This window comes from Lathyrus oleraceus, chromosome 4 (assembly GCF_024323335.1).
Source record: "Lathyrus oleraceus cultivar Zhongwan6 chromosome 4, CAAS_Psat_ZW6_1.0, whole genome shotgun sequence".
Taxonomy (NCBI): Eukaryota; Viridiplantae; Streptophyta; class Magnoliopsida; order Fabales; family Fabaceae; genus Lathyrus; species Lathyrus oleraceus.
This window is the reverse complement of record NC_066582.1, coordinates 31396254-31402253: the sequence shown is the minus strand read 5'-3', so window position 1 is coordinate 31402253 and position 6000 is coordinate 31396254.

Sequence of the window (6000 nt, the reverse complement as noted above, 5' to 3'; positions counted from 1 at the left end):
TGAAATTGAACTTGCAGACGTCAATTTTATTATCTATTGTTCTCGTATTTCAACCTGGCGTACTCGTTTTATTTTTTCGACTATTTTTTTGATCGCATTTTTATCAACTTGAACCTTTTAAACAGTCATTGTTTTTCAAAATTTAACGAAAACTTGTATATTTCCGAGAATTTTATTCCGCGTTGATCATTTTAGTGCATTAAGTTTAATTTTTTAAAGCATTTTCACACTCAATTTTTATTCAATTTGAAGTCTTTTATTTTTATTTTTTTGTTAAAATATTCAAAATAATTAAATAGAAATTTCTATGTTTTCGTTTCGATTTTATTTTATTTATTTAGAGTAATTTAATTTTATTTGTGTTAGTTTGTTTCTAACTCATTTTTTTATTATTAAATAACACTAAAAAAGGAGGGAATTTTGACATTGTCTTAAAATCAAAATCCTAATGCTCGTGTATATATGTGCATCAATGCATGGCATTTAAGGAGGGAAAATCAGACCAAGAGAAATGGCACCCTCCCATTTGTCTTTTTTTCTCTCAAAGTTTCAAACCAAGGAAAACAAAACAAAAACGAAATACTCTCTCCATTTTGGTACTGTTTCGCCATGTTTGTTCTTCTTCATTTCTTTACAAAACCATTAAAATCCAACATTTATCCCAGCAATTTATCATTTTATCCTCTCCTTCTAACCTTTAATACTCCCTATGTTACTAACTAACCACCAATATCACCTTATGAACCATTCAAACAAAACACATATAACTTGTACAAACTTTTAATTCTTCTCAACAACACAACAACAAAAACTCTCTAAATAAAAACACTTTCATGATTTCTACAAAACCATAACACTCACATAAACCATTCTCTAACAACCTCCATGCTAACCTCCATTTCACACCATTAAACCAAGCATAAACTCCACCCTAAACCGCCCCCCACGGTGCCATTCCTCACCACCTGCAAAACCAACCAGCTTGTTGTTTGAACACACATATAACCTCATAAAAGTATCCAATTCTTCATCCAACAACAAACACCATCACTAACTCTTTCTATTTTGCTAATAAATAAGATGTTTCTCCTCTCATCTTGATGTAGTGAGCTCATTCTTTTCTGCAACTTTCATCTAAACCACATCTCTTTCATGTAACAAACAACAACTACAAACCTCACACCGTACCAACTTCATAAACTTTACAAACTACATCATCACCTTTATTCACGCCCATACAATAACCTGCATAATTCTCACCATATTTTCTCTCACAACAACCAACATACAACTCCAAACACCTTTACGTTGGAAATAAATTCTTTTGTGTTTAGGGAAAGTGTGTGAGAATATTAGAGGCTTGAATAGAAACTTGATAGGTAGGAGAATTATTTATGGAAGAGAAAACTTTGTATTTTTGCTTGATACAAAAGTGTAGGATTACACTTCTATTTATAGTACTCTAAGGAGAACTCTAGACACACTAATTCTAGAGAGTTCTCAACTCTAGACATTCAAAGAATATTCTATAAAATATTACAATCCTAAGAAATATCTAGACACTCCAAATACTACAAGACTTTTCTAGAAACATTACCCAAAATAAACTAAACACAAAATAACTAAGCCCAAAAATCAAATAATAAGGTTAGGCCCAAATCAATTTTAATATTTCAACATCCCCCCTTAAACTTGATTTGTGATCCAAGTATATTCCTTAGCTTAACGAAAGTTTCCAACTTAAGTGGCTTGGTGAAAATGTCGGCAGCTTGATCTCTAGATATCACATACTTTAATTTCACCTCCTTCTTCTCGATGCATTCTCTTATGAAGTGGTAACGGGTGTCGATGTGCTTACTTCTTTCATGAAATACAAGATTCTTTGCCAAAGTAAGTGTTGATTTATTGTCAACACATATTTTCACAGGATCTTCTTATGGCATTTTTAACTCTTTCAACAAATTCCTTAGCCAAATTGCATGACAAACACATGATGTGGCGACGACATACTCAACTTCACAAGTTGACAGCGTGACGATAGGTTACTTCTTTGACATCCAAGTAAAAGCAGTATCTCCCATAAAGAACACAAAACTAGTAGTACTCTTTCTATCATCCAAGTCTTCACTCCAATCGCTATCACTATAGCTAATAATCTCATAATTGTTAGAAAAGTAATAGTGTAAGCCAAAGTTTGTTGTATCTTTGATGTATCAAAGGATTATTTTTGCCGCCTTGAAGTGACTTATTGTTGGAGCTTCCATGTAGCGACTTACGACTCCTATATCATAGAGAATATTTGGCCTTGTACTTGTCAAGTAACGTAGACTTCCAACCAAACTTTTGTAAAGAGTTGGATCCACAATCTCTGCATTTTCATGCTTACTCAACTTGTTGCCACATTCCATCAAGGTGCCAACTGGATTTGCATCATCCATCTTGAACTTATTAAGGACTTCTTTGGCATAGCATTCTTGGGTGATAAAAATTCCTTTGTCTTCTTGCTTTACTTTGATGTCGAGATAATATGCCATGAGCCCCATATCTGTCATCTCAAATTCATTTGACATGTCTTTCTTGAACTCTTTGAACATGCTTAAATTGTTCTCTCTGAAGATCAAGTCATCAACATATAAGCACACAATCAAAATATCTCCACTTGCGCTTAATATAGAGTGCATGCTCATATGGACACTTGATGAAGTTCTTGTCTTGAAAGTACTTGTCGATTCGAACATTCCAAGCTCTCGGTGCTTGCTTGAGTCCGTACAATGCCTTCTTCAACTTCAAGACTTTTTCTTCTTGCCCTTTTACTTCATAGCCCTGTGGTTGCTCGATATAAACTTCTTCTTCAAAAAAACCATTCAAGAAGTTCGACTTCACATCCATTTGATAGATCTTCCATTCATTTTGGGTTGCCAAAGAAATGACCAGTCTAATAGTTTCAGGACGAGAAAAGGGGGAAAATACCTCATCATAGTTAATTCTTTGTCTTTGACTATAGCCTTTCGCCACCAATCTTGCTTTATATCTCTCCACACCTCCTTTTGCATTCTTCTTTGCCTTGTACACACATCTTACTCCGACTGCCTTGTGTCCTCGTGGAAGTGAAGTAAGTTCCCATGTATCATTCTTCGTGATTGACTTGATTTCTTCTTCCGTGGCATCTCTTCACTTTACATTTTCAACTGCTTCTTGATAGCTTAGAGGCTCATAATCACCCAAAAGGCAAAAGAGGTTAATGTCGTTTCTGTTTTCGGTTACCTCATAAAGCTCTTAAATACTCCTTAGTCGTGGTGTCCTCTCACTTGAGCTTGTTTCATCCAACCTTGGTATCAGTGAGGCCGGTGGTGTAATATGTTCCTCTATCATTCGTTGTTCCATTTTGTCTTCTTCTTCAAAGTAAGGAAGAAAATCGTACATGTCTTCTTGAACACTCCAATCCCAACAATCTTCTTCTTCGAACTCCACGTCACAACTTATGACAATCTTTCCACTATTTGGATTATAGAGCTTGTACCCTTTGGAGCTTGAGTTGTAACCCACGAATACATACTTCTCACTTTTATCATCGAGCTTTGTTCTCCTTTCATATGGAACGTGGGTATATGTAATGCTTCCAAACACTTTGAGGTGAGAGATATCAGGCTTCCCTCCACTCCATGCTTCTTGTGGTGTCTTTTCATCCACGCTTCTTGTTAGGGAACGGTTTGTCAGGTAAATCGCACATGCCGCTGCTTCGGCCCAAAACTCTTTCAGCATCTTCTTGCTCTTAAGCATTCTTCACACCATGTTAAGTATGGTCTGGTTCTTTCTCTCTGCTACTCCATTTTGTTGAGGTGATCTTGACACTGTTAATGGACGGCAGATTCTATGGTCTTCACAATATTTATGGAACTCATTTGAAATGAACTCTCCTACTCGGTCAGATCTCATGGCCTTAATGGAAAGACCACTTTCTTTCTCCACAAGGTCTTTGAACTTCTTAAAGTTTTCAAACACTTTTGACTTTTCCTTCAAGAAATAAACCCATGTTTTTCTAGAATAATCATCAATAAAGAGGAGAAAGTATTTACTCTTACCAAGAGAGTTTGGATTGATTAGTCCACAGACATCGGTGTGTATGAGCTCTAGATATTTTTTCGCTCTTGACGTTGATTCCTTTGGAAAGCTTTTCTGGAATTGCTTCCCAACTATAAATCCTTCACATAGTTGGTCTGGGTGGTTTATACTAGGCAAGCCTCTCACTATCTCTTTCTTTGACAAACATTTTAGACTATCGAAGTTGAGATGTCCTAATCGTAGATGCCATAGCCACAAAGAGTCGGTATAGCAAGTCTTGGGACACTTTGCAATATCATTTTGAATGTTCAATAGGAACATTCTATTCTTTGACATAGGTACCTTAACAATCAAGTTATGTCTACAATCTCTTAAGAAAAGACTATGTTCTTTCAAGTGGATGTCATAGCCTTTCTCTAATAATTGTCCCAAACTCAAAATGTTATTCTTCATGTTAGGAATATAATAGACATTAGATATGAATTGATGACTCTCATTCTTTAAGTGTATAAGAATTTTACCTTTGCCTTTGACTGGTATCTTTGAGTCATCTCCAAATGAGACATTGTCAGTTGTCGCTTCATTGATCTCTATGAACATGCTTCAATCGCCACACATGTGATTGCTTGCGCCGGTGTCGAGGTATCATTTGTTTCTTTTCTCTTCATCTTGGTTTTGGCACGCGAGCAACAAAGTTTCTTCTTCTCCGCCTTTTCCTTCTACAAAGTTAGCTTTCTCCATAACCTTCTTCGAGAATCTACACTCAGATGCATAGTGACCGATCTTGTTGCAGTTAAAGCACTTAATTTGTGATTTGTCACACCTCAACCATGATTTTCCTCTTCCACAACCTCTTGTGGCTTGTGGATTCTAACTTCTTTCTCCATTGTTAGAGTAGTTATTTAACCGCCTCTTCCTTCTCCTCCATGTCCTCATCCACGCCCATGATCTTGGTCACGATCTCGTCCTTTTTGGCTCTTGTAATTCGCATAATTTGTTTCCTTTATGTTCAGTTGTAGTAGTTGCTCCATAGCCTCCTTTTGTTAAATTTTTCTCTTTTGTTTTTCTTCGTATACTTGTAACTGTAGCGGAGTATTCGTTACCTTTAGATTTATTGACTAAATCAAAAGTAAGCATACAATTCGAGTCGCCACCGCACTTTTATTTGTCCAAAGGAAAGGCTAAAAAGCGAACAAAAGCCAAGCAAGAAGTTTTATCAAATCCAAAACTAATAAAAATGTCAGAGATCTAGGTAAGAGGGTTGGTTATGAAATGGGAAGGTTTTAAGCACCCAAAACATCCTTAGTACTCTAAGGGAGCCCTTTTTGCAAATGTGAATTGTAGGTTGGTATTTGTGAAAATATTTGTGCAAACAAGATTGGGGGGATGAGAAAAGAATATACATTATATTTACAATTTTGTTGTTTGAATGGGTGAACCCATTGCCTACGTACCATCACAAAGGTAGGATCAAAACCTCGTAGTTCGGGGTAGAAATCTCAAAAGATTGGTGAATTGATTTGATCAAAAGCCTTAAGGTACTTTGTTATCAAAGGGAGAAAACTCAACCTAAACCAACAATCCACCATGTGAGGAGGGATTCAACATACTAGTGAGGGGTTAACCCTATAATAAGTATGGAAGACTTATAGTCCAATCACTAAGGATAAGGTGAGGTTTACATCAACCACTATGATAACTCAAACCTATGGCTAATGTTTATGAAAAAGTTTTAACAAAGGTGGCCATTGGAACCACAAAAACAACTTGAAGTGAGTTGTATTTACAAGTTAGAAGTATTTACAAAAATGAAGTCAAGGTATGATTAAGATTTATTCACAATGAGTATTAATGAAAAGATTTTGAAAAGTCAAAGGCATAAGGCCTAGGTTTCTAATTTGAAAATAATGTCAAAGTTTGCACAAAATGAGTTTGGCT